The sequence below is a fragment of the Protopterus annectens genome, chromosome 13.part0 (assembly GCF_019279795.1).
Source record: "Protopterus annectens isolate FY-2018-M chromosome 13.part0, PAN1.0, whole genome shotgun sequence".
In the NCBI taxonomy this organism is placed as follows: Eukaryota; Metazoa; Chordata; order Ceratodontiformes; family Protopteridae; genus Protopterus; species Protopterus annectens.
Window position 1 is genome coordinate 849468487 of NC_056747.1, and position 27855 is coordinate 849496341.

A 27855-nucleotide genomic window follows, 5' to 3' on the forward strand; every position below is an offset into this window, starting at 1 on the left:
CCTTGATAAGTTTAGCAAGAGCGATTTTGATATTATGATTATTATATTTATCATTGTGTGCAATGGGAATTTTTCTTTTATCTGATTATATTTGGGTTCTACCATATGTGTTTATTTTCAAATTTGGCATTATATTTGTTTCAGAGGTAGATAGATGAATCTATGTGCCTATTCACATGTTCACAGAATTTGGCAGTAAAGGATTCCACATATGCAGTTGGGTCATCAAGCTGGATGAGATTGCTGAATTTAGCCAGATCATCACTTTTTTGTAGCCTTTGCATAATCTCTAAATACCAAGGTATTAGGGGATGCTTCTGGATTAGGGTGAATGTGACTGATGTATGGTTCATTTTGATGAGGGAGGAAGTTACACCTGATGTGGAACAGAGCTGGCCCATATTGGCGAGGCGAAAGTCCAGGATTTTGTTTCCCCTAGTTGGAGTACAGCTTAACTAGTCCAGAGAGTTTGTATTTATGATGTCCAGAACTCTCTGGGCATACATGAGAGGAGATGTACAAGTCTCCTAGTTAATGCCAGGATTGTTGAAATCCCTTAGGAGAATGGTATTTGGCCTAATGCATACAGACTTCATACTAGTCAGGTAAGAGTTATGGAACAAGGGGAACATCAAGGGGGTCCTAGAGTTAGCTATGACTTGGTACATACCTTCCTCTTTTTGTGGAGTTATAACAAGATAAAATACTTGGGAATCTGCTTGAAATGAGATGTTAAGCCAGCTGCTAAAAATGTTAAAGAAGATACTCAAAACATTATAAGCAACAAGAAAGATGTTTTGGTCCTGATGTCTGTTTATGTAGGCCAGACTGAGTTACCATATATGGAAGAGTATGGAAAAGGAAATTAAGGAGTTTTTTTTGGGGGGGTGGGGATAACAAAGATTTGAAAAATCTTATACTGAGAAAGGAACAGAGGCATATTGTAAGGCTAAACAGCTTAGGTTAAAATAGTTGATTTAGGAATCAAAATATATATATACCCAAATGCAAGCACATAGGCATACTGCCCAGTGAGGCAACTATAGGATAACACATGGACATATCAACAGATTAATGAAAGGAATATAAAGAGCATTATGTGTAGCCTTATATACATAAAATTATTAAGCATGTTTTCACATTAAAGGAAGTTAGACCTTAAAAAAATAGAACAACACTAATAGGATATAATATATACAGTAATAAGAAAGACAGAAAAAATGCTATCAGCCTTTGGAAAAGAAAGACCAAACATCCAAGATGTTGGGAGTGAATGATAAAAGTTGATGAGATAATAAAATGGGATTGAGGTAGACCAGACTTTAAACTAAGATCATCTTGTATATTTAGGTCCAATGCTAGAGTTGAAGGAAGATATGTAGTGGCTTAAAAGTAAATGTATTAAAATACAAATAGTAGATTTTGTATCTAAGACCAAACCAGAAATGCAACCAGAAAATAGTAATGAGTAGAGCATATAAGGCAGTATTATATTTCAGAAGGTAATACACTATAAAATAAAAAATAGCATAGCATAAATGTTTAAATACAGATGATAAATTGAGTGACATATGTCTTACCCTTAGCTATGAAAATAAATAAAAAAATAGAATTTTGCATGAAAATGTTTGTAAAAATATTTCTTTATCACTTCAAATCTTGAAAAGATGTTCTAACAAACAAGAGGCACATGATGGAGATGTGATAGTTCAGAAAAAGATTTTTGAAAGCATTTTTTTTGGGGGGGGGGATGTATGGAGTTACTTCAGTACAAAACTGAATTGTAGAATATGCTAAGTCTTTTACATGGAAGAAAAATTAACATCAGTATAAAGATGTTTTTGTTGAGTTTGTGTAAAATAACATGTACTAAATAGGTAAAAATGCTGCTATCCTTACCATCGGATTCTCAAAAGCTTGCACAGAGTGCAAGATGAGTGCAGGAGCTCACACAGGCAATATGTCTGCTGTGCGATCCAAGAACAGCTGGCAGGGGCATGCATGAAAGCTCCAGAACTAATCCTGCACGGATTAAACCCTGGTATGCAAATCACCTCATTTGCAGGAGAAATCCATGCAAATGAGGTGATTTTGCAATCCAGGAAGCTTGCAATAGTCCTTGCAAGACTAGTGCAATCTGTTAGTAACTGAGTACATTTCTGCAAATCCCAAAATGGAGCTATGACAGCTCCAAATAAAGGCTGCATATCATTGAGAAAGCATGCCAGTGGCCAAGTATAATGCCATTGGCATTGCAAACTGTTGAAAAAATAAAAAAATCAACTTTTATTTTTTTTTCACTGATCTCTGCTATAGGGCAGCGGTGCACAAATGGGATCGGGGGGGGGGCAAAAAAATAAACTTAAAATGAGCATTCTAACTAAAAGCAGTATTCTGCCATGCAAGTCAATGGCAAGTAGAAGACAACCTGGCCAGTGAGTAGTGGTTACTAAGGGGGGGAGGCTCAGTATGGGACATGTAACTGCATTAGCAGGCAATCCTTTGCAAATGAGGGGAAGGATAGTGAATCCCAGATTTCCCCAGGGTGTGAGGCAGGTCCCAAGAGTGTAAGAGTATAAATAGCTGGGTGCAAGACTAGGATATAGGTGACATCATGGGGGGGGGGGTGTCAGGCATACTGTAAGTGGATTGGAGCCCTGTGGCTCAGGACTGCTCCTAGCTTAGCACAGCTAAGCTAGAGGTGTGTCCAAACTGCCAAACAGTACTCTTTACAAAGTGTTAGCGGGTGTGCGTGCCATGCACCTGGTTTTACAGGAAGAAAAAGGAAGTTAAACCAGGAAATAGCAGCTCTGTGCACATTTGAGCACTCTATTTGCGAGGAGCGCACACAGGCTTAAACTGGGAGGCAATGGAAAGGGAAAACAGCAGTAGGAAGGTAATCAAGGAGAACTAGCTTAGCTGACAGGTAAAATGTATCAGAAACAGCCAATTACACAGGCAGCAGCCCAGCCCAGCACAGCACACCACTATGAACTATGCAAACACCTTTCCCGATTGTTTTTCCCAAAATCTCTGCACCACAGGTGTATACAGATGGGGAAATTTTACAAAACGAAAGCAAGAGAAAAAATGTTAGGGGCTGCTTTTGCTATCATAAACCAGCATGTGCAAGCGGCTGAGGGTGGTGACGATGTGAATGCTGCTGAGCAACCCACAGTGAGGAGACGGAGAAGAGTGTACAGACCCAGGGTAACCTACCAAGAGCTACATGAGCTGGAGATAGTGGAGCACTATAGGGTGGACAGGGACCTCCTACAGCAAATTGTTGAGCTGTGCCGGCCACGCCTGACACACAGAACTAACAGAGGGGAACCCATCCCAGTGGATACCATGGTATGTATATTCCTAAGAACACTAGCTACAGGCACCTTCCATAGGCCAACTGGGGATATGATAGGGATTTCACAGGCATCAGCATCCAGGGTACTCCACCAGTTTCTGGATGCCATGTCAGCACATGTCGGTGAGCACATATATTTCCCCATCACCCGTGAGGTGTTGGCCAGCAATATGCATCTCTTCCGCCAAATAGCAGAATATCCTGCGGTAGTGGGTGCAATAGACTGCACTCACATATGCATTAAAGCACCACCTGGTGAGCGGGATAGGGTCTACATCAACCGCAATGGCTTCACCTCCATCAACTGCCAGGTCGTATGTGATGCCCAGGGTATAATAATGTATGTGTGTGCTGGCTGCCCTGGAAGCTACCACGATTCCCACATCTGGCATCTGATGTAGCTATGCCAGACATTTGCCGATGGGGACATCCCACATGGTCACCTAGTGGGGGATGCTGGATACGCACTGGAGCCATGTCTGATGACACCCATCAGAAATGCACACACACCCAAACAAGAACTCCATCATGAGGTACACGCACAAACACGAATCATAATAGAGAGTGTGTTTGGGATGCTCAAGTCATGGTTCCAATGCCTGGACACATCTGGTGGAGCCTTGCAGTACTCATCAACTACATGTACCCAAATTGTACTTGTATGTGCCATGCTACACAATGCGATCCTGCAGAAAGAGCTGCAGCAGGAACAGCATGGGGTAGGGCCACACAGCTCCCCACCAATGCCAAGGCCTGCACAGGCACAGAGTGACTCAGAGGAGGAACAACCTGAGCCTGCCCCAGTAGGCAGAAGGAGGCATGCCCAGTATGCCCTGGCCTTGGCAAAGAGGCAATGCATAGCACATGCACTGACACAGTAGGGACCCAGGGAATGACATCTCTCTCCAACTCGCACATACAGTAAAAGGGATGCCAAACATGACACTACCTATGCTCAACCATGTATAGGGAGTGTACTATGTGCATCTGACATAGGCAGCCCTGCAGCACCACCCTCAATACTGGGGCATCCACAAGGTAAGTGACTCACACATGCCAGTTGTGTGGGGAGGTCACATACCCAACAACAGTTACAGCCAGCAGGATAGGTGTAGACAAACACAAACAAATGCTGTACTATGGCCTCTGAATGAGTCCTATGGGTAATCCCTCCCCCAGGCCAACACAGACAGACTACAGCAGGTCAGGCAGTTGGATGTAAGTTGTGAAGGCTAGGAAGGCAGAAACGAATATGTAGGTAGTTAAAGCTAAGAGCTGTAGTACACTGGTATGCCTGTAGCTAGCACGAAAGGTAAGACTATAGACTGAAATAGAGTACCCAACATACCAGTACAGTCCTAGCAAATGTGTAAAAGTGTCAGGTGTGCCCCCCTATTCTACGTACACTTATAGTAACAGTCAGGTGTGCCCCCCAACTCCTGTGTAGAAATGCAGAAACAGTCAGGTGTCCCCCCCTGCTATGAAGAAATGTAGCAACAGTCAATGCCAAATGACCAATGTATACCCTGCAGACACAGCATGCTACCTGTTGGTGTACAACACAAAGGTCAGCACCGCAGTACAAACTACCTGGACTTGATCCACACATGCAATATAGATGGCCATACTGGGCATGCTCACACACTTAGAGGAATGAAGGCAATGTCAGTCAACAACATACTGAAAGGTCATACTGGGCATGCTCACACACTTAAACACATGAAGGCCATGTCTGCAAACACCAGTGGACCAGACATATCTGGCAGTCGCAGTTCTCAGTGCAGACATATGTCAGTATGCACCACTCCTGCCTTGCACACATAGTGGATAGGAATACAGGCATATATGTAAGGACAACACACTATAATAAGCCAAAGGTAGATGGACATAGATGTGTGGAAGAGGATGACAGTCACAAGGAGCCATCCGGGCCTGTCCCACCCAGCACACAGCCAAAGGACCCCAAACACATGAGGTGCAGATGTCACTCACTGCAGATACTAGCCACCAGTATCTGTCAGCATGACAGACTATGTGGTGCACGTGCCAGCTGTGCGACATGACTGTACAAGGAAGTAGTCACCTAGTAGCTGTAAACACGTACCTGTAACATATGACCCCATGTGTGCCCACATGTGGCATGTCATCCCCTACATGAATGAGTTATGGCCCATGCACACACCACCCTCCTCATAGCAGTATTATGAAAAGCCTGCTGAAGTCATCCAATGTGAAATACACCTTTGGGAGAACTTTAGCTCAGTAATCCCCACTGCACATCCCATAACTGCATACTGCTGTAGTGATAAACTAGTTAGGTACTAGTTCTAACCCCAGACTTGGCAACTGTGTGAGTGTGTGTTTGTGTGCATGTCTAACTGTGTAGAGAGAAATGCTTTTTAGGCTACTAACATTCCGTACAATTCATATACTCAACTTAGGCAAGGCTGCTGATGTCACTCACCTAGAAATACACCTCTGGGAAAATCATAGCCCAGTAATCTCCATAGCGTGTCCTGTAACTGTGTACTGCTGTAGCGTGATAAAGTACTTAAGTACGTGTTTTAACCCCAGACCTGGCAACTGTGTGTTTGTGTGTGAATCTGTGTGTCTGACTGAGTAGAGAGCAATGCTTTTTAGGCTACTCACACTCTGTACAATTCATATACTCAACATTGGCAAGGCTGCTGATGTCACTCACCTAGAAATATACCTCTGGGAAAATCATAGTCCACTAACCTCCATAGCATGTCCTGTAACTGTGTACTGCTGTAGTGTGATAAAGTAGTTAGGTAGGTGTTCTAACCCCAGACCTGGCAACTGTGTGTGTGTGTGTGTGTGTGTCTGAGTAGAGAGCAATGCTTTTTAGACTACTCACACTCTGTACAATTCATATACTCAACATTGGCAAGGCTACTGATGTCACTCACCTAGAAATACACCTCTGGGAAAGTCATAGACCAATAATCTCTGTAGGGCATCCTGTAACTGTGTACTGCTGTAGTGTGATAAAGTAGTTAGGTAGGTATTCAAACTCCAGACCTGGCAAGTGTGTGCTTGTGTGTGTGTGTGTGTGTGTGTGTGTGTGTGTGTGTGTGTGTGTGTGTGTGTGTGTGTGCGTGTGTCTGACTGAGTAGAGTGCAATGCTTTTTAGGCTACTCACACTGTACAATTTATATACTCAACATGGGCAAGGCTGCTGATGTCACTTACCTAGAAATACACCTCTGGGAAAATCATAGCCCAGTAATCTCTGTAGCTCGTCCTATAACTGTGTACTGTGATAAAGTAGTTAGGTAGGTGTTCTAACCCCAGACTTGGCAAGTGTGGCTTTTTAGGCTACTCACACTCTGTACAATTTATATACTCAACATGTGCAAGGCTGCAGATGTCACTTACCTAGAAATACACCTCTGGGAAAATCATAGCCTAGTAATCTCTGTAGCGCATCCTATAACTGTGTACTGTTCTACTGTGATAAAGTAGTTAGGTAGGTGTTCTAACCCCAGATTGTGAATCTGTGTGTCTTTATGTCTCTGACTGAGTAGCAAACAATGCTTTTTAGGTTACTCACATGCCTTAGAATTCATATACTCAACTTTGGCAAGGCTGCTGATGTCACTCACCTAGAAATACACCTCTGGGAAAGTCATAGCCCAGTAATCTCTGTAGCGAGTCCTGTAACTGCTTACCACTGCAGTGTGATTTAGAACAGTGGTAGAGTTCCATCTCCACCCATAGCATTTCTGGATGTTTTATGTGTGTTTCAATGTCTGTGTATGGAGCAATGCATTATAGGCTACTCACTCGCAGTATATTTCAAATGCCCTACTTTGGCAATCCTGCTGATGTCATACATTGTGAAATACAACTTTGGGGAAAAGGCTTTTTAGTAATCCCTGTGGTGTGACCTATAACTGCTCCCTGCTATAGTATGATATAGGCCTTGGTCAGGGGTTCTATACCCACACATGTCAGTTGTGGATGTTTTGCGTGTGTCTCACTGTCTGTGTAGGGAGCAATGCATTTTAGGCTAGTCACTCGCAGTACAGTTGAAATGCCCTACTTTGGTAATCCTGCTGATGTCATTCGGTGTGAAATACACTGTTGGGGAAGGACACTTCTAGTAATCCCTGTGGTGCATCCTGTAACAGCTCCATGCTGTAGTGTGATATAGACCTTGGTCAGGGGTTCGATACCCACACATGTCAGTTGTGGATGTTTTGTGTGTGTCTCACTTTCTGTGTAGGGAGCAATGCATTTTAGGCTAGTCACTCGCAGTACAGCTGAAATGCCCTACTTTGGTAATCCTGCTGATGTCATTCAGTGTGAAATACACCTTTGGGGAAGAAGTACTCTAGTAATGTCCTTGGCACATACTATAACTGCATAGTGCTGTAGTGTAATAAACTAGCTAGGTAGGAGTTCTACTCCCAGGTTTGTGTGTGTTTGTAACTCATATCCTGTGTAGAGGTGAGGGTGAGTGTGTGACAGCTGCGGGCAATGTGGATGGGGTTTTGCTTATTTCTTTTATGGTGGCCCTACTAAATATCACAATGTCAAGCATACAGGGATAACAGATGTACATTAGCTGAGAGGCTGGGGTGCAAAGCCATACCCATACATGTGACATCAAGGCCAGACAATCATAGTTAGCAACCCCACTATTACCCAGAGCACACAATCAACCCATGTGTCATATGCACACACACATGCCTAGGCAACAGCCAATATGTGGGTAGTACACTGCATATTGGCAACTGATAGTAACTATGCAGTGATAGCAGTGGGCTACAGAGGGCATGTCACCCTGCCTATCTGTCCAATATGCATGTACATGCAGACAGTGCCCCTCCACCATGTTCCTCAATGGACATCTGCACCACCTGTGGTGCCTTCACATGTGACTTACAATGGACATACGATGCCTGACAACATGCCCTGTATGGACAGATGACACTGACATCAGGGATTGCTGTTAGCATGCTATCAATGTAGGTGCAGGGCAAACATGCTGTCCATTACCAGTTCCTGCCACAGGTGGGCAAGACTGGTACATCTGATGATAATCTGTATTCACAACATGGGCCAGACACCCCAGATACAGTTCCACATGTCACTGTACATGCATGTGGGAGGATTGCACATCCCAGACACCATCCATGTAATTGACTAAGGAACACATACATGGCATGTGATGTACAGTATTGGCCACACACAATAGTCACCCAGGTGACTGGATGGGGGATGCAAATGGGCAAATGTAGAAACTACAGGCCTGAGCAACAATGCAGACCATTGTCATGTGGCCTGATGCCAAGGTATATCCATTGCCTACCCTTGTACAGCCTGCTGGCACAGTTGACCACCACACACCCATGCAGACATGCACCCATGCATGTCAGAACTGGCATCCTGTGTGTTCATGTGTGTGTGTTGTATGGTGCGTATGTCCACATCCACACTCACTACAACCCCCCAGGGCATACTGAAGCATGCTGTCCGATGTCTGACACCTCCTCATACTCCTTGCCCATATGACCTTCGTATGACCCGTGTGGTGCATGTGATGCCTGCACATTGATGTGTTGTGACAATCCCACTAGTGATGCATTGCACTCCCGGCCCTGCCAAGTATGTCAATGTGTGTGCGTCCCAGTGTGAGTGTTGACTCTGGCACCTGTTCATGCAGACAGGCACGTGTACGTCACCTACCGTATATCTACCGCATCACTGTTGCAGATGTCACTCACCATCACATATATGTTCTGAGTGCTCCGCATCAGATAACCCATGTGGAGCATCCAATAACTGCATCGATCTGTAATAGCACTACATAGTTGTTGGGGGTTTGATACCCTGTGCTGGTAGGTGTGTGACACAAACATGCTTCAGTTTTACTCTCCCACCCCTCCCTGACATGTATTTGTCACTGTCTGCCTCCCCCACTCCCCTCTGGTGGATGTGGAGACCCACACCTGCCTTGCTTAGGCAGCAGCATGTGTATTTTAAGTATGCTCATGATCAGCTGATGGCCTCTGCACGAATTGCAGCCCTCCCCTAGCTGATTGCATGTGGAACAGCTGAGGTAACATTCCCATAGCCAATTGCATGGAAACACACTCCAATACCTAGGAACATGATGGTGGTGTTGGCGCTTTTCAGTCACTGTGAGCAGGAACTAGATCTGGTATTTGGCAAACAGCATTCCAGATGGATTGGGGATTTACCTCTAACAACATACACTGTGGAAAGAGGGCAACAAACAGGACGGGGGTGTGCCTGACCTGACTACGGACTGTAAGTGCTGCTATACTGCATTTGGAGTAATGTTGGTTTAACAGTGTTTGTTTGGATATGCCTGTCATACATGTCCCAATACCAGCCATGTCAGTTCCATGTATACGAGGAATCCCCATCTTCAGGGTCATCTGCAGACTGTCCAGTGGTGTGCCTTTGGTTTCATGTGTTAGTCACAGTGCATCTATCTGTGGAATGCAGAAGGTAGTGTGAGAATTGCAGGCTGTAGATGGTGAAGACCATGACAGTTACTGACTTCATATCCATCATAGGACATATGTTGCAACAAACCCTATTACAATGGAAAATATATGAGATTATCACAGCAACATGTCTATACTGGCCCAGTGTATGTGCTGTCAGCCCCACCTCTGTCAACCTTTGTACATATGGCATGCATGAAGTGGTGCATATGTTCTGTACACCATAAAGAGTGTCATCATATCTGATAACAAGCCAGTGATATATCAGATTGCTACACATGTCATGAACAATAGGGGTTATATTTCATGACATAAGCTGGACATTCTGTGGATTTTTGTACAGTACTGAGGTCTGTGTAGTGATGGTGAATGTTGGCAGTGTGTGTATTGTTAATATGTACTGTAGCCTGTGTACAGACTGTGATATGTGTCATTGTTTTAGCTCCCCTTTTATCAGATGTTACATGCTGCCCCACTGCATGGTACCATTTTGCCATACATGTTTGTAGGGCCATACACACACATGTCCCATACCACAGATAGCCATCAGACCAAACTGTGTAGCAGCCCAGTATATGTAGGGTCATTCTGTGAGTGGCACATATGAGAATGGTATAGAACAGATAGTCCATATACTGTAATATTATGCTAGCTTACCATATGTGGCTGTGGCTGTGTTCACATTGGTTGTGGTTATGCACTGTCACACAGGTGTATCTTACCCTGTGCTGTGACATGGCTGTTGAGCCTGCTATATATGCAGGTACATCTGCATTCCCCCATACGAGATGTAGGCCAGTGTTGAGCCAGTCTGCTTGTAGCCTGCACAGTGCATTGTTACATGCCTGTCAGTTTAGTGTACTTAACCAGTGGGATGTCATGTGCATATACTTGCTAGATTGCTAGATGTACTGCTGCCGGGCCTCCCTTAAAAGTAATGTATGTCAGACAGAGCAGTGGGATGCTGTACAGATGTATGTCAATATCTAGTGGGTAGTATGTGTCCATGGCACCCCTGTACCAGCAGTCATTATGTGTCAGGTCAGACAGGAGTGTGTGAATCCAAGACCTATGGTGCCAAATGTATACCAGTAATTATGTGTTATACCCATCTACATGGCTGTCTACAGCCATATTGTCAGGCCTGGTACACATGTTGTGCACTAAGGGATTATGTGTATACCTCTGGACTGTACAGGGTGTGTCTGAAGTCCCACATATAGTGGCCAATATCTCTGCTGCACTCCACAGGGGCATTACATGCTAGCGGTGGTAATTTACAATGATTTCCTTAGGATGTCTGTCAGTAGCCAATGGCACACATGTTATAAGCAGATGTCACCTTCCACACACACCATGTCTGTGAAGACAATCCCAATGACAGCAGCAACAGTCTAGTAATATACCTGCTATACATACCTGACATCCCATTGCACTATGACTTTGGGACTATAAGGGCTGGAGTAGGGCTACACTCCATGTCCAGGACATATGGCGGATATTTATGTACATATACTTATCCAGATAGCCATATATATATAATTACACATGTGTACTACTTCCAATTACCACTGTCATGGCAACCATCCACTATAAATCCCTACAGCATGTGGGCATGGTCCCTTTACATTTCCTGTGTGATGGATATTCTTCCTGTGTGTGGGCATCAGTGTTACAGATAGCAGGTAGCAATACCTCTTACAGGAAAACCTGCACACTCAGAGCGGTCACATATTTGTAGGAGGATCAGGAACTACAGACAGACTGTGAGTAGAGTTGTGTTATGCTTTGCATAGTACTGGTGTTACAGGGTGTGTATGCACATACTAGTGTACCTTGGAATGCAGTCTGTCTGCATAGCTCACTACTGTGGGCCTATCCTCTTGCTGGACAGAAGTATGCCTATCATGTGTTGTCCGTCCACCACACAGGTCCTGTGTCAGATATTACAATGGCAGTGTGTGTGTTGCGTGCTATCAGTACATGGCTACATCCATTTCTATTTCTAACCTCAATTCCCTGACTAAGGGTATGTTGCAGACTATCCTGTAACACCAGCACCTTGCTTAGTGTATGGCAACAGTGTTCCACATATGTGCCTGTGTTCCAGCCTCTGTCCTCCATCTACATACCAAGCTTTGCACATATGTCATGCCTTGGGGGTTGTTCTGTAGTGGGCTGTGAGTATATCACACTGCCATCGCTGCCATTAGTCCACTACTGTTGTATCCCCAACACATACAGTGGGGCTGGGGCCATATATGTGTGGGTGTCACCTACACAACACATGTGTGCCCTTATAAACTGCAGAGTCCAGTGTATCTAATAGTTGTATATGGGCCTGTATTATTGAGTCTAGGTGGGGAGCACTATAATTGACCTAGGCTGTTACAAAATGTGGGGGTATCAGGGGTGAGCTGCCACAAGGTATCTGGATGTACAGTACCATATACTTCACCTATATTGACATTACTTACATGAATTGGGGTACTGCAAGCCTACTGCCTCCTGTCATACAGACTGTTCTGTTTGGTATGCCTTGTTATGTACCGGTTAAAACCCATTTGATCACAAAACGTCTTTGCCTCCTACGGAGTTTGTACAGAGTGCAGATAGAGACTGCTGAAATACACCCCTGCAATACATACTGTTGATTGTATGGTATCCTGTGTCCCAGTCTGTCTTCACTATCATACATTTTGAAGGGCTTGGTCTGGACAGCAACAGTTGTGAACCTTTCCAGACTACTGTATTAGTGTAACTGCTTCACAGTTGCAGTACTCTGTTTATATGGTTGTCAGTATCTGAACAGCTATATGACATGGCATATAGAACTGTTATAGTACGCAAATAAAGGATTCCCATTTCTGCAAACCTATGTGTGGTGGCTTTCCTATGACCTTTCTATGGGTATATGTTGCAGGCAACGATTGACATTAGTATGTGTGGCCCATACAGTGTCCAGTTGTTCAGGTGTTAACTATAGGCAGAGTGGCTCTTCCATATTGTGTGCACCTTCTACATATGTATCTTACTGTACGTATATCTGCATGTGTATGTGTAGTCACATGCATATATATATATATATATATATATATATATATATATATATATGTATATCTGTATCTGCATATCTGTGTCTGTGTATCTGCATCCTGGGGATGTTGATGGCTTCCACATATTACATGTCCTATGGGAGGCAGACTGTACTTGGTAGTGTATTGCAGGGCGCATGTGTCTGGCTGTGGGGGGGATGCCTATTCATACAAGACGTATAGTGTGTGGGGCCTCTCAACCCCATTAACGGTGCATGTGGACATATGTGTATTTGTTAATCTGCAATTGCTATCTACAGATGTATGGCCATATATACCTATATAGATATATATATCTGCTAACAGATATATAACAATGTTCCTATATACCTACATAGATATATATCTGCTTACACATATGTAACATGCAGTGTATATGTAGACATATAGATGTCTACACATATATGTGTCGATGTAGGCATATGCATGTATATATGTGCATATATAGTGATATATATGTATATAGAGTTAGTAAAACAAAATATATATTTATATATATGTATATATATATATATATATATATATATATATATATATATATATATATATATATATATATATATATATATATATATATATATACACATATATGGATATGTTGCATCTGTTAAGAATTTGATATAGTTACACACACAGACTGTTGGTAAACATTCTCTGTACTGTTGCATGACAGGACTGGATGATATGTTTCTGAAACATTGCCTATCTGTGTATATGTCATGGCTTAGTGGTACATAACTTTGTTTAGTGTATGCAGGGTCCTTGGTTTAAGCCTTGCAAGAGCTGTTTATTTTGTTGCTGGGCAGAACATGGCCCATTGGATACATAGTGATTAAGGCACTTTAAAGCAGTTGTAAGCAGGTTTGCTCGGGTTTGCGCTGAGCTAAGCACTGCCTACACAGGTTAAGCAATTTAAAAGCTAGCTGAGTGTATGAAAACGTAAGCAGAGGTTAGGAGTTCTTACCATCGCACAAACCCATGCAAACCCGCTTACAACTGCTTTAAAGTGTCTTAATCACTCTGTATCCAACGGGCTGTGTTCTGCCCAGCAAAAAATAAACAGCATCTGCAATGCTCGAAACCAGGACCCTGCACACCATACACAAAGTGATTTACCACTAAGCCATGGCAGATATGCATAATCATGATGTTTTCACATGCATATCATCCAGCCCAGGTATACAACACTACAGGGAATGTATTCCGCCATGTAGATGTATTTGTGTATACAGGACTAAAGATGCATATATGTAAGCATATATATGGTTCACCTTTCAAAGGGAGAAATTCATGTCTCCGAAAGCTGGAAGGCCAAAAGTATGTTCTCAACATTGCACACTCTTGCAATAAATGCATCAAATATACAATGAGCAAATGTCACTATGCATTCACTCATTGCAGATTTGGCAATTTGGGTGTGGATGGCACTACAGTGGGGATGGGGAATATTTGCCTTTCCCCACTGTGGTGTGAACTTGGAGTTAGTATATCACAGTAGGCACAGTAGGGGGGTTGTGGGGGGTCCAGCCCCCCAGATGGGTGTACAGGGGGCATGCTCCCCTGCATTACAATATGTATTCCAACTTGCTGTTCAAGAGTCAGCGAAGCTGCCTTTAGATTTGCTGTCTTTTGAACTGTGGTGCAATTAGAAATGACAGATTGGTCCTTTTGGTTTGCATAAAGGGCTGTTTGAAGAAATGATTGTCTCTCTTTCAAATGTAAACACATATATATCTATATGGGTATATACAGACATAAATCTGTAGATGAAACTGGGGACGTAACCACAACATATATGTCCACATGCACCATTGATGGGTTTGAGAGACCCAAACAACATACATCTGGCACAGATAGGTATTCCCGCCCCCACAGCCAAATGTATCTGGCCTGCAATACAATACCAACCATAGCAGATCCCATAACCAGGACCCTACATGACAAGAGCAGTACATGTTAACAGTGCTCCATCCCATGCATATGATGCCAGGCTGGCATTACTAACATATCATGCAGTACAGTCAAGTTTAGTGTCATGCTTGGGAGAATCCCTTGGGCAAGTGCAGTAAGTAGCTGGGATCCCTCATACGGTCCAATAGGCCTACACCTGATAATGGATTCACCAGTGTTGGCAAGGACAACCACAAATCCACCATGTCAACTGGAAACTACCAGCCAGTAGCCTGATGACTCTGGTCTGCAGGGACATTGAACATAACAATGAACCCATGGCCAATGTCACTGGTAATCCTAACACATGGGACCCAGCCAATGTTGTACTTGTCAAAGGCAGAGAATACAAACTGAACCTGGTATACCTCCTTGACCCAATCATGACAGGTGTAGATAAGGGTAAGGAGGTACACAATGCCTGTGTAGATCATAGCAGGCTTTTGTACATCATCCGACATGTAGGAATGTGTGTAGTTGTTAAGGGATCTACCTCCGTTAACAGAGTATGTTCCCACCAGGACTGCTTGGCAAATGCCAACATTCCACAGGTGCCATCCTGTGGATATACAGTCCTTCACAGGTCATATATGTGTTAATGCCCTCCTCCACACTGTAGAGGTGTGCAGCACTACTGGGGTTGCTATAACTCACTGGGTGTGGCTGTTGTGGACACATCCGCCATCATTGTAAATACTGTTGCGTCTATCCCCCCACATAGCAGTCTGTAATACTGTACAGTGTATGTAATCAGGTTGTTTGTTGTTGTTTACACCATTCACACTAGCTGAGCACTTCACACCCTCCTAAGGGTAGGGCTATGCCACTGGCATTGGCACACACATGTTACTGAGGTGAGGATCGCAGTAGAGTGGGGAAAGGGACATACACCCTGCTGTTAGCATGTTCAATGTCATCTACATTGCAGACTGCATATATAGCAATGTGTGGTTGTGCCTATCCTGTGTTGGTGGGATTACATGTGCAACAGATGTGTTACCTGCATGGGGACATACCTCCATGTGTACAGTCTTGTACCTGTACTGCATCCAAACCAAAGGCTGTGTGTGTTGTACCCAGCCATGTCATGTGTACCACCCACTATACTTACTGGTGTCCACTGTAGAAGGCCTGCTGACACCACTACACCCATCAGCCATATTACACATGGACAAATGCAACACAATCAGAATAGATAATGGTGACAACAATACAACATTGTTAATTACAGCTATGATGCATCATGGCTGCACAGCTACACCTTCCAAGATATTAGCATTTCACTTTATTGCTGACAACATGCTACACAGCATCCCATTGCTACACTGTTGTACAGTCACCCTGTGCATCAGCACAATGTTAGCCTGTCCCTGCATCGATGTTACTGATATCAGGGAGTGGCACAGGTATCATCATATGCACAGGGTGTGTTGTTGGTTTGCCAGAGGCCTAGGCTGAGCCATACAATTGACAACATGTGTGTGTGAGGGGGCTGAGTACTGTTATGGGCCAATGGTGATGTCGTGTGTGCAGGTATGTGGTTACCCTAGGTTTGTTGTTTATGTGTGTGTGCCTGCATGCACACAATTTCACCATGTGGCTGCCCTATATGGGGATTTGTGAGATGGCTGCAGACTGTACCTGGCAAGGTTTGCAGTTCACCGTCTATGGCCACGGACATGGGACCTGTGCCTTGCAGGGGTGCTACAGGCAGTATCAGGTGCAAAGCCAAATTGAGTACTGTCCCCCGACAGATGTTCACTGGATCCAGGTCCCTCCTGGGACTGGCCAGGGCTACCTGCATGTGGTCTGCTATGACAGTCTGTGGATAGCACCCCCACAGTGCTGGGGCTGGTACTACCACTACAGGACCAGCTGTGACTGGTGGGACGTCCATGGCGACCTCCAGCTGCTAGTGTGGCTGGCATATGTCTATGTGGCCATTGCAACCATCCCGCCCTGTTCTGATGCATGGACATGACATTGTGGATGAGATCCAATGTCTCACCCCACCATCTCTCCATGACCTCAGTGTAATTACGGATGGCACCTGCTAGATCATGGATGCTGTCAGTTACAGAGGTGTGATATATATGTAGACATACACACACACACACACACACACACACACACATATATATATATATATATATATATATATATATATATACACATATGTACATATATGTGTAGATATCATTATGCCTTGTTTATATACCTATATATATGTATAACTGTCTGAGGTTCTGTAGACATACACAGCTGTGAATATGTATCACACATATATGTATCTGTGTGTGGGGTGAATACGAACATCTGGTCCACATTCATGTAACTCTCTTTACTTCACAGCTGAACTGTTCTGCCTTGCTGCAACACAGACAGGTGTCACACGTGAACACAGACTAACATTAGGGGGGTATATATGGTGACAGACTTTAGATAAGCATATTATACTGCTATGGCAGTTGGGCATGCTATGCTACACTTTAACATGACTGTCCTGCAGGTGGTGTGGTCTCACACCCATGTGTCTATCATGGCAGTATTAATACCCCCACTCAGCCATTGGCCACAGTAATTTAGAGAACACAGATATCATGGGTCACATCTTTGCCATTCACTGCTGATCTGCACATTTGACAGGTATGTCCTGCTGCCCACAGGGACTGATACTACTGTCCAGTGCAGTTGCTGAGCAGAACATCATTACAGGAACAAGTACTGATGGCACGTATACATCCTTTCACATTATACATCCTATTATTCTCTGCCATATACTACATGCAAGTAAATGCATATCTGTTTCACATACCTGTTATGTTTTTTCCACTATAACACAACTCTGAGCTTTGTGACTTTTATTAATTTTTTTGTTTGTTTTTTTTCTTCTTTCTCTCTCTCTCTCTCAGTTTCTCCAGTAGAGTGATTGAGCTGGTTTGAATAGATTGCAGCATGCTTTTGTTGGTATTGCACATGATCAGGTGGTGGCCTTTGCATCAGTCAGTGTCCACCAGTTGCTAATTGCATGCAGCCTGCTGTGTAGTACTTCAGATAACCACTGTCATGGCAACCCTGTACTTTAAATTGCTGACTTCTGTGGGCATTGTCCCTTCACCTTTCTAGTATGGATGACATCCTTCTTGTGCGTGGACATCAGTGTTACAGACAGCAGGTAGCAATACCTCTTAAAGCAGAACCTGCAGACACAGACCAAATTCACATTTGGGTAAGGTTCCAGATCTACAGGCAGTGTGAGTAATGTTGTTGTGTGCATTGTATCTTGCTGTTCTTACAGGGTTTCTGTGTACATGGTACTTTTTCATGGAATGTTGTCTGTCTGCATAGCTCTCAACTGTGGTTGGTACCAGGATTGGCTGTTAGGTTTTGTCTGTGCACCACACAGATATTGTCCCAGATATATCTGTGACATTCTGTCTGTTGAGTGCTATCAGTACATGGCTACATCCATTTGTATTTCAATGTCGTATTCCTGCATAAGGGTATACTGCTATGAATCCTGTAACACCAGCAATTTCCAAGGTGTGCAACAGCTATAATGCAAATATGGCCCTATGTTCCTGCCACTGTCCTCCACATATATGCCAGTCTTTGTCCTGCTGTGATACATAAAGGGTTGTTAGGTAATGGCCTATCATTATTTACTGCTAGCATTACTGCTATCATCCCAGTCATGTCATGGACTCCCACACCAACTGTTGGGCCAAGTCCATATATATATGGGGGCAACAGCTGGAGAACACATATGTGCCCTTGTACATTCCAGAGGTAAGTGTGTGGTACACAGTGTTCCTTGCCCTTGTACAGCCTTTTATGGGTGGGGGGTTCAATGCCATTAACCTAGGCTATGACACCTTTTCAGGGATATAACTTTTAAGACGAGGGTCATTCAGTGTGATAGTGAGATGTTAGGTTAAGCAATGTTATGTACAAGATACTGTGACATTAACACAAGTGCTACTTTTCCCCCTAGGACTTGACTACAGGGTGTAATTGGAGGCTGCTGAACTACATCTGTAATTGTTGATTGTTACATATCCTGAAGGCATATCCTGTTTCTACTGTTGTACTAATTGAAGGCCTTGGCCTGGACAGCATAGTATGGTATATATACACATTGCTTGCATCTACTGTTTTGTGTGGGCCTTGCATTCATCACTGATACATTATTGTATAGTATACAAATAAAGGTTATCTGTGCATGCATACCTGTGTGTCGTGTCATGGCCTTTGAATTGTGGGTGGGTATATGTTTAATGACAGTATTCTCATTTGTGGGAATGGTTGCCACACCACACATTTCACAGGTGGCAGTTAAAGGACTTGTGGCTGAGGGATATACTTTGCACCCAGTACTTCCACACTACTTCTACATATGTTTGGCTACTGATACCTTTTGTGTGTGTATATGTGTATGTACCTATATATATATCTCATGGCTATATATATATATATATATATATATATATATATATATATATATATATATATATATACTTACAAAAAACGATGTAATTTTAGAAGAAGAGATGATAATAAATGCACTTATAACTTCTAATGACTGATCAGCCCTAAAATAAAAAAATAAAAAATAAAAGCAAAGGAGCACCAGTAGACCACAGTGATTTCTTAAGCTTTTGTTCCTTTTAATTGGTATCGGAACTTCTTCAGAATGGATCAAATGTCAAGGGACTACAGTATAACATAGCAATACATAACTCATGAATATTAAAATACAAGCACTATCCAGTAGTAAATAACAACAAACATTATAGTGATGCATATGCAATAGCGTGCTACTGAATAAAGAATGTCATGTTAAAAGACTGTCATAGGAACACAAAATCCACCCTATATATATATATATATATATATATATATATATATATATATATATATATATATATATATATATACACACACACACATATATATATATATATATATATATATATATATATATATATATATATATATATATATATATATTTCTACGTACAGAAATCTAATGTATAAACATGTGTATACACATATAAAAGCAAACAGTCACACTAAACGCCAAGATACATCATCCCACCCATAGCTTCATTCATTGAAACCACTTCAAGGCACATTTTAGGTTGAGAGACTCATTTAAACCTGGAAAAAGGGTAGCCTTTAGAACTGACAGTAATCATTCACGCTCAGTTGACAACAGCCATCTCAAGGAATACCTTGTAAACAGAAGGAGGAGCAGCTCCTTTTTAATGCCCAACTCTGAATTTTCCTCTCCTAATATTCAACCTCTATTGGTTTCCCAGCCACTTAGTAGAAATATGTCTACTGTCACTCAGGTAAATTCTCCTATGCAAGCCACTGCTTCAGTTCATACCACCTCTTCCACTAATGAGAATGCCACCATCAGTCCCAACTCTAACTGCAACAATCTGCCAACTCCATCTTCTTTTTTAGATCAGAGATTTACACCGGTCAGGTAAAACAGGTATCAAGTTAATCAAGAGGTCCCTTCTACAGTAAGAGGAAAAGGGAAAGTGAAAGGGTCAAGGTTTTCCCAACTTCCTCCAAGACACATGGTAATGAGGCTCAGTTGCAGGTAGATCCATCTGAAAGTTCCCATTTTGAATACTCACATTATGAAACTGGGGGTGGTGCTATTGAATCAACTCTTATTATCAATACAGATGTTGAAGGTCACACGATGGTTAACATCGGTATACATCCTCCTCACAAGTCATTTCCACAGGTTTCCACTGACTTTTCTGCTAAGTCTCAAACGTTGATGCATGATACTTTGATCAGACAGTAGACTTCTAATTGTAAAAACACTAATAGTGTGTCTTCTAACAATACTGATGTGATGTCTGTGTTTAATTTTTCTAACAAGTCGTTGTCTATGATCATTTAAATGTCCTTAAGAAGGTGTTCACATTCATTCCCTCACAGAGAAAAAAGTCTTGTTAACCCACCTCTCAACAATACTTTATCTACTTTTTTGAGAGTATGTGAAGAGGATGTTAGAAATACATTAAATGTGAAATCCAAACAGAAATGGTACAACTTAACTGTTAACGAGAAGAAAGCTTTATTGGAATTGTCTAATGATGTCTCATTAAGAGTGATGAAGGCCGATAAAGGGACAGGAATTGTGTTAATGGACCGATGTACATATGTCAACAAAATTCAAGAAGAATTAATGAATGACGACTTCTATGAAAAGGTGTCCTTGACAACAGTCAACTCACATTTTGATAATGTAGACATAGTACTGAAGTCATTACGGGATGAACATTACATTACAGAGGAAGAATTTATTTTTATGTGGTCTCCAAATCCTTATTTAGGGAAATTGTTTGGCATCCCTAAAATTCATAAGAATTCTTCATATCCCCCTTTCAGACTTATCATCTCTAATAAGAGAACTAAAACTGAGAACATTGCTTAGTATATTGACTTCTTCCCAAACCCCTTAGTTCAAGCAACACCCCATTACATAAAAGACTCTTGGGACTTTTTAAACACTTTATTTTCTGCTGATGTTGATTTATCGAACTGCATTCTTGTTACACTGGATGTTGTAGCCTTGTATACCAGTATTCCCCATGTGGATGGTGTTGAATATGTCAAACATTACTTACATAAATATGTTAAACTTCCTAAAAAACAAACTGATACCTTGGCTACATTAATTTCCCTTGTTTTAGATAACTTTTTCCACTTCAATGGTAACATCTTTTACCAGGTTAGAGGTATGGCCATGGGAACTAAGATGGCCCCTGCATTTGCAAATTTGGTCCTAAAAAAGTGGGAGATGGACACTCTGGTACATTTGCCTGTTTTTTTTCCTTATGAAATACTATAAAAGGTTTATAGATGACATTATTTTCTATGGGAGGGGAGTGTGGACCAACTGAATATGTTTGTGGATAACTTATCAGAGAGTATTGTTTTTTGAAGTTTGTTATTGGTAATCACGGTGATGCAGTGTCATTTTTGGACATAACTATTTCTATTGACAGAGTTAATAATTGTTTTGAATCATCCATCCACAGGAAAATTACTTTCAGGAACAATTACCTTCAATTTGACAGTTCTCACCCATTTTTCATGAAGAGAAATGTATTGAGGAGTCAATTCATTAGAGTGTCCAGATTAACCAGTAATAATCTGTTTTTTGAAAAAGAATGTGATTTTCTCTCCATTTTATTCACACAAAAGAAATACCCTTTAACTTTGATTAATTCTGTTAGAAGCCAAGTCACTGCAGATAGACTGACAAAATTTAAACCAATAATAACATACGGTTTTACTCCTACCCACAATACACACAAAGAATTGATGGATTCTTCACATACCCTTAGTTTTTCTTTACCAATGTGTAGGGATTTGAGTGATCTTAGGCGTGTTTTGCTGAATAACTGGAAAATTTTATGATGCGACCCGAACATTAGAACTATTTTAGGTTCTGAACCTATGTTTTCATATAAGAAAACCAAGACCCTGAAAACGTTCTTTGAAAATAGGGATAATCAGTTTCAGTTAACTCCTGTTGTCAACGTTTCAAAACCCAATGGAATGCATACATTTGGGAAATGTGTATGTTGTAAATACATTCTTGAAGGTGAATCATACACTTTTACATATTGTAATGTCAGAGTGTCATTTAAAGATGTGTTTGACTGTAACTCTAGCATGGTGGTATACTGTGCGGTCTGTTCAACTTGTTCAAGTTTTTACATAGGTAAAACTGTCCGTAATGCTTTATATAAACATACCATGAACCATCAAACTGCACAATTCAAATTCACTATCATTGACAAAATTGATTTGCATAGAAATCTTAAAGCTGGCTGGCATGACAGATTAAATAATATGGAATCCGCATGGATTACCAGGTTAGGAGCCTTGTTCAAACCTGGTTTAAATGAAATAGATTAATTAGCTGGTGTCAGCCCATGATTTCATGCATTTGAATGTTTGTTTATATTTATTGATTTATTTTTAGATATAAATGTATATACACATGTTTTTGGGGTATATACACCTTTAATAGACGTGGATATAAAAGCAATAACCAGGATGTGCTCTTTATACTATTTGTTCTTTTGCACTGAGGAAGGCTGGATATATAGCCGAAAACGGTTTGCAATATGTAGAGTGACATTGCCACAATTAAATAAGATTTAGCCACTTTTCTCCTTTGTGCTGGTTTGTTTTTGTTTTTCTTGAAGGCTTTTAGTTTGAACCCTGCACTTGTTCTGCCTTGCGTGTATTTTGGTTTGTTCCTGCTGCACTCGCCCACATGCTGGGGATGCCTGGGAGAGATGGCAGTCGTATTTGTGGCTTGATGCGCATCTTGGTTCATTTGTTCCAGAACTATACATTTGAATCCTTTGTTTTTTGGTGGTATGGTTAAACTGGACAATCTTTCTTGGATTATATTGGCGCCTATTCAACATTCACTTTGATTCTGTACATAGTTGGAGATTATCAGGCCTACCCTCGAGAACGCTAATGTGGTCTGTTGTGATATGGAACAACATCTTTCAATTTTGCTTACAATGAGCGACTAAATAATGAGCGACTAAACACATTATGGTGGATTAACAGGTACGGATGGATGATATTTGGGACACTTTATATTTTTTATAATATCTTCAGGGACAATATACATTAGTGATTTGTCTGTACGAGACGCTAGTTTGGGTATCCTTAATCTTCGTCTTTGGACTTAACCGCATGGTGTTTCTGAAGAAATTGGACATATTTTTACAGATTTTGGGGCTCCATCTAGAATGGTGAACTAAATCAGAGATTATATCTTGTGTTGGGAATCAACGGTCAAGTTTTGTACAATTTCTGACTTTTCCATGGCGTGGATTTATGGACTTTTTGGGACTTTAATATACTTTCTACCTCATAGCTGATATTGTATCATTACCATATTTTTCTACATGTCATGTAATTTGATTTTCCAAGCATTAAGTATGGTTGCCCATTGTTATTCGGATGGGTAGGGTTACAACAATTAATAGATACACGTCGATCTAGTAACTGTCTTCCTACTTGTTTAATGGCCCATTTGGACTTGCCAAAATATTAATATCAGAAACATATTTATTGAGTTGCACAAGACAATTTGTATTATAAATATACCATTGAATTGGACTGCAAAATTTTGGGATAACAACTGAATAACCCAGGTTTTTCAGTATAAGGTTTTTTGATTCAGCCCTAACAGCTAATTATATTTTATTTAGTGTTGTCTAGCTTTTTGCTTTCCCTTTACGGGTATGCTTGGGCCAACTATGGACATTGTTCTATAATATTTATCTCTATATATATCTTAAATCAGTTGAGGTACTCTGATGCAAGTATTCCAACACAAATTTGAAAAGTTACATGTGTATATATATATATATATATATATATATATATATATATATATATATATATATATATTGTTTTTTTTATATTTTTGATCAAACATTGTATGCTTGTCTTTGTCTTGTTGGTCATATAATTTATGCTGGATTAGGTTATAGCAATACATAATTTGAATATTGTCTATATTTAGACAATATTAAGTGTAGCAGGGCCCACTGATCTTTCTTGCTCTCTTTTCGGCCTTACTTATTTTTTATTTACATTAATCATATACTGATATTATTTATAAGCAGTGGACTTGGATGAACATCATCACTGGGTGAGTCTGTCAGCTAAGATATAGCCGTCTACTTTATTATCAAGAAATATATATGTATTTTGTTCTTTGGTGAAATATACTGGCTGAGACATAGGTCGGCCAACATCTTTGATTTTTCAGTTGATTTTGGTTGAGATGCAAGTCTGCCAATAACCATATATACATATATATTATTTTTTCCCTTTACATAGGTTCATAGGTTCATAGGTTCATACTAGGTTATCTGCCCTAGGGCATTTATAAGCCTAGCCAGAGTGTGTTTGGCTTTCGCCACCCATTTTAAATTAATTTTGCTATGCCCTTTTTCGAGGTTAGTATACTGTGCCTCTGTCTAACAGTGACACAGAAGTGATACCGGGGGTAAACCTACGATCTCCCATCCACTCATCAAGATTCCTCTTGAAGAGAGTCAATGAGGGACTCTGCCTAACCTGGACTGGGATTTTATTCCAGAGTGAAGAGAGCCTCTGGGTTATGAATCTGTCCCTCCAGCACGTCCTATTTATTTCAGTGCTGAGGTTCAAGTCTCTCGAGCGTAGCTCGATGGGATTTGGATTTTCTGAGGTGCAGCATGTCCATTAATTCCGGGTTGGACATGGCTTTATATGTCAGGCACAGATCGTCTCTGAGCAGGCGGTATGCCACTGAGTAGAGCTGGAGTTTCTTTAACCGGGCAGCATATGGCATCTGTTTGAGCCCTTTGATCCTCTTGGTGAGGTACTTTTGGGGTCTTTCCAGTTGCTGCAGGTGTCTGGTAAGGTACATCCCAAAAGGGGCATTGTACTCAATTATGGGCCTGATGAGGGATGAGTAAAGAGGCACAATGACTTCCCCTGATCTAGATGTGAATCCCTTCATGATTAGGTGGGCTATATAAAATGTTTTTCTAACCACTTTGGCCACGTGGTTGTCAAATGAGAGATTGCTATCAACTTGGGTCCCCAGGTCCCTAATTACTTCTTCTGTACTTAATGGATTACCACCTATGTGGTAATTTATGGGCAATTTGTTTTTGCCAAAGGGGATGACTATACACTTTTTGGCGTTTAGCTTGAGGCCATGGCTCTGGCACCAGTTGTCTCTTTCTATGAGGCCCTTTTGGAGGATGCTTGGTATGCTGGAGAGTCGATTATGGCACCCAGTTTGCAGTCATCTGTGAACTTGGTCAGCCACAGTCCTTCTGTGTTGGCCTGTACCTCCGAGAAATATATACTGAACAAGAGAGGTCCCAGGACTGAGCCTTGTGGGACACCACTTGTAACTGGTTTGGAGTCTGACATGGCTCCAGCAATTCTAACCATGTGGGTTCTGTCCTTGAGCCAGTTTGCAACCCATCTAGTGACATAGGGGTTTATATTTAAGCTGGTGAGCTTATCTATAATGCCCGAGAGGGGTATTGTATCGAAGGCTTTTGTGAGGTCCAGGTAGGCTGTGTGGACCACCTTCCCCTCGTCAATGGCCTTGGTGACTGTTTCAAAGAAATCGACCAGGTTTAAGAGGCAGGATCTGCCCTTAACAAAGCCTAACTGGGTAGGATCCAGTGTCTGTAGGTCCTCAATATCTTTATTTATGAGGTCCATGATGACCCTTTCCATAGCTTTGCAGACAAAGATAGTCAGGCTTATGGGGCGATAGTTTCCAGGATCCATTGAGTCACCACCTTTGTGGAGAGGGACCACTGTTGCTGTACGCCACTCTTTGGGTACATATCCTGTAGTAAGGCTGAAACTGAACAGTAGTTTTATGTTTGGGCTTAGCTCTTCTTGGAGTTCATGTAGGACGCAGCCCGGGACACCGTCTGGTCCCATTGATGCTGTGTTTTTTGTTTTGGAGAGGGCGGCTCTTACCTGAGCATCTGAGATGTCAGGGGGGCAGCACTCTGCTGGGATAGATATTTGCCCTTTTGGTGGGGAGGGGAGAAGTTTGCTGAACCTGTCAGCTAGGATGTTGGCAATGTCTGTGGGTTCGGTGTATTTTTTGTCATTTTAGACTAATTCTGAGCATATCTGGGAATTCCCACCCAGGTTCCTAACATAACTAAAAAAAGCCTTGTGATTATCCTTAGTGTCCTGTGCAATTTTTCTCTTGAAGCTGGCCTTAGACGATTTTATGAGTGCCCGTAGGTTTTTGCTAATACTGATCAGAGATGCCTTCCCTTTTTGGGATTTTGCTCTATCATGTAGTAGCTTCCTCCTTCTGTTGTATAGTTTGTTTATGGCTGGGGTCCACCAGACAGGACGTCTGCCTTTGGAGGATTGGGTCTTGGTTTTATTTGGGATTGCATGATCCATGCATTCCTGTAGGTGTTCATAGAATGTGTTTATAAAGGATTCTGTGGTCTGGACCGTATTTTTCCACAGGTCCGGGGGCTTTGAAGGATTCCACCTCAGTTTTGAGTAGTGTGACATTTGCTTTAGAGAAGTTTTTCACTGCGGTTTTCTGGGCAGGGGGTGGGGTCGGGATGTGAATATCCAGTGAGATTAGTTTATGGTCTGATCTTACCAGTGAGGGATACACTTCTGGTCTGGAGCATAGAGTCCCCATGTTGGTGATGATCAGGTCCAGTATGTTTTCCCCTCTTGTGGGAGTGGTAACAAGTTGTTCCATAGCATTTGAGTTTATAAATTCTAGGAACCTTTGGGCTAGGGTGTTGGAGCTAGAGTAATGCTCCCAGTCTATGTTTGGGTAGTTGAAGTCGCCCAATATAATGTTGTTTGGAGAGACCTTCATATTTTCCAGTGTTCTCAGGAAGGCCGAGTGGGGTTCCTGGGTTTGGGAGGGTGGTCTGTAGCAGGCTATGAACTGGAAGGCAGTTTTACCAACTGTTAGTTGCACATGGATAGTCTCCAATGCTTCGTGCTGTGCCACCAACCTGGAGGTGTGGGTATCTTTGACGAATATTGATACTCCCTCTCCTTTTATGGTTTGGTCCAAGTTTTGGGGCCGAAAAGCATGGTATGAGGTATAACCTGGTAGTGCTGGGGTGCTCTCGGGAGCCTTGAGCCAGGTTTCTGTTACTGCACAGATATCGATGTTCTCCATGCTATGGAGAGTTTCGAGTGCATGCATCTTGAGGTTTAGACTTCTGGCGTTGAGTAGCATTACTCTTAGTTTCTTATCCCTTGTGATACCTATGGAGGTGGGTTTGTCTTTTGAACCTTGCCTAAAAAAGGCACTATGGGGGTAGCAAGAGCCTTTGCCAATATCCAAAAGCCCAGGGCT